General features: G+C 37.7%; 1 long non-coding RNA gene across 1 annotated transcript in view; it reads left to right on the plus strand.

Moving 5' to 3' along the window:
• The first annotated feature begins 338 nt into the window (after nucleotides 1–338).
• LOC128249698 (uncharacterized) overlaps nucleotides 339–3,426 on the plus strand; it is an 8,021-nt gene continuing 4,933 nt past the window's right edge. Inside the window, exons 1-2 of the long non-coding RNA XR_008265817.1 lie at nucleotides 339–418; nucleotides 2,207–2,391. This is a non-coding gene — a long non-coding RNA (uncharacterized LOC128249698). The remainder of the gene's footprint in view (nucleotides 419–2,206; nucleotides 2,392–3,426) is intronic.

The raw sequence follows: 3,426 nt of genomic DNA on the forward strand, positions 1-3,426 counted from the left end.
TTTAAGTCGATTACATCGACCCCAGCGCATAACTGGTACTTATTTAATCGATCCAGAAAGGATGAAAGGCAAAGTCGACCTTGGCAGATCAGAGAGAGATCTACCTGATCAAGGCTGACCTGGGACAAAACAATAACTACTAATTCGATTCACTCTTTTCAATAAATGTTGTCAACCCACGAAATTAAGGTCTTATTCATAAATGAAACACTCACATATTGGAAAGGTTTGTATCCTAAAAAGAAATATTTTTTTTCCTCATTTAATATATCCTCGATTCTAAGCTACTTGCATGTTTTAAGAGGAGAGTAATATAATATTTTTACGTTCACCAACAGCTGCTTCTGTTTTACATCCACTGGATACATAATCCACGGCGTCCATGCCAAGAAGAGTGATGTGGAAGACATGAATTGCAGTAAGTATATTTTAAGGCAATTATCTAGTTGTTGTTGTTGGCACTCTGTCGCTTACGACGTCGAGGGTTCCAGTTGATCCAATCAACGGAACAGCCTGCTCGTGAAATTAACGTGCAAGTGGCTGAGCACTCCACAGACACGTGTACCCTTAACAGTAGTTCTCAGAGATATTCAGCGTGACACATTGTGACAAGGCTGACCCTTTGAATTACAGGCACAACAGAAACTGGAAGTAAGAGTGAGAGAAAGTTGTGGTGAAAGAGTACAGCAGGGTTCGCCACCATCCCCTGCCGGAGCCTCGTGGAGCTTTAGGTGTCTTCGCTCAATAAACACTCACAACGCCCGGTCTGGGAATCGAAACCGCGATCCAATGACAGCGAGTCCGCTGCCCTAACCACTGGGCCATTGCGCCTCCACAATTGTCTAGTAAATATAGAAATAAAGGTCAGTGTTTCCTTCCTTAATGAAATTTTATATTTACATCCAGCTTCGTATTTTATGTCCTGAATACGCAGTTTTCTCTGATATTGAAACGCCAGTCTATTTGATCACTAAACATCACTTTATCATTATACAAGAAATTAGGAAGCCACTATTTGGTTACTTCACCAAATGCAAATAGCCAAATTGTCCTCCTTACGACATAAAAACAGGAAACAGGATAATGTAGTACTTGATGTACTCGTAAAAGGGTAGACGATTACCGCTAGAATGCCTTTGATCTCAGGTTGGTTCCAATAGGGTTTACCTGGGGCTAAGCAACAACACACGTATACACAGACCGAGCTAACTAGAAAACCTCTGCGCAGTTGCTTCATTTACTAAAAATAGCAACCAAATACCCCTCAAATTACTCCTTGCTGCCTTAAATAAGAAATGAGACATTAGTAATCCTACATACCGTAAAAATAGATGGGGTGGTCGCAGCTGGAGTGCTTTTCAACAAAGATTCGTCCCTTCAGTATTGAACTTGGACTAAATCACAGCAGATATTATAGTTAAAGGATTAATTCAAATCCAAGTAAATGTGCTGTTGTTTTTATATGTCTTAGTCAGGTAGAAGAAACTGTGATCATCGACTCTGCAGATCCACTAGGACTTATGAGATTGTAAGTATATATACTAATTACCAGGCATGGTTATATAGTTAAGTAGCTCGCTATAAAACCACATGCTTTCAGGCTTGGTTCCACTGCGTGACACTTTGGGAAAATGTCTTCAGTCATAGCCTCGAGTCAACCAATAAGTTTGCTAAAAATAAGTTTTAGTTAAAAACCCGAATTAACATGAATTCCATGATCACGAAGTTGTACTGCAATTTTTATTTATTATCTTGCAATAAATCCATGCTGTATGTTTATTGTTTAGGTCCACGTTCAACAGCTTATCCATGCTAATTCGACTAAAATCAAATGGTGATAATTATCAAACGCTGGAGAGAAGTTAAATATAAATATCTACCTAAATTATGTTTTTTAACGTATCAATCATTGTTACCATTGGAAAAAATTATACTTTCTGCTGATGACGTTCAAAGATACAGAAATTTAGATTAAGCAATTCCACTGGCGCCGCTAAGCACTTTTCATCCGCTACTATGCTTTTTAGAACTATATGCCTATACGTGATACTGTCTCGAGATGAATACTTCAGTTATATGGCTTTCTACAGTTTATACACATTAAGTAAGAAATACAGATTGTTATTTTGAATTAATACTGCTTCTGTTGCTAATAACTAATATTTATTTATTTATTTATTCATTCATTTATTTATTTATTTTCAAGACTGTGCTGTTGACAAAAAAGAAAGCGAATTGAGAGGAGATAGGTTAAAGAAATTTCGGTGTCATAAAAACGGCAATTATAAGAAAATTCATGTCAAAAACTCAATTGTTACTGCGTAAATATATGGGGAATTCAGGTATCACTTAAAGTGCTTAGGTCAAAGATCTATTCACTTCCATGCTAAGGTAAGTAGAACGTTGTGTTTACAAAAAAAATCTAAACTTCAGAGGTGATTTGGCTAAGTCGCTGAGTTACTGCGAATGTTTTAATGAATTTCTAGCTAGGTATTTCTCTGTATTTCATTTAAAGTGTTCGGAGATGCATTTGATTGACAAGATTTTGGGAAAAATCATAACAGCCATTTAAAACATGGCCGAGTGATTATGAAGACTGTTTCAGAATCATAAGCTCTCATGTTAGAACACTCTGCGTGGAATCTTGAGGAAGTTACTTTTACTTCAGCTTCTGGTCTAGTCAAACTTTGTGAGTGAAACTGAGTAGGTGGAAACTGTGTGGAAGCCCGTAGGGTGAGTTATACTTGTAATTTAAAGACCCAACCTTTGTTACATATTTTGAGACACTGATTCCGTTCAAGAATCAGGTTAAATGTTTAACGAATCAATGAAATGTTCATCCACTTAAATGACTAATTCATTGAACAGATTTGATCTTGAGAAGTCAAAATGAAGCCTTCACTCTTTGCCTTCAGCCCTGAGCTTCGTAGCCACTGACGGGTGTACTTATGTTCAACATCAGCTTCTTTGTTACAGGCCACGTCAGCTAAAGGCCATGTATTTGCCATGCAGAGGTTTCTGTTCCCACCTACCAACCAATCGTCCATGCTCTTTTTTTTTTTGCCATTAATTTTTCTCTCTTTACAACAGCGATCGTGATTTCAGCTCCTAGACCGGGTGGTGCATTGTGTTCTTCTGCAAAACACTTTGTCTCACGTTGCTCTGCGATCACTTCGACACCTGATGCGTGGTACGCCGTGCAACCGTTCAGATGACGTCGATATGATAGAGAGAATGAGCTTAAACAAATCATTTGTGCAGGTTGTTCGGAAAAGGCTGAACGCTCATACGTCATCTTCGGCAGGAGAGTCCATCATTATTATTTATTATTATTATTATTATTATTATTATTATTATTATTATTATTATTATTATTACTCTCCATGTAAATCCAGACCCCTGACCTCATCTCCTAACCGAACGGAA

The sequence above is a fragment of the Octopus bimaculoides genome, chromosome 17, assembly GCF_001194135.2.
Source record: "Octopus bimaculoides isolate UCB-OBI-ISO-001 chromosome 17, ASM119413v2, whole genome shotgun sequence".
Classification (NCBI taxonomy): domain Eukaryota; kingdom Metazoa; phylum Mollusca; class Cephalopoda; order Octopoda; family Octopodidae; genus Octopus; species Octopus bimaculoides.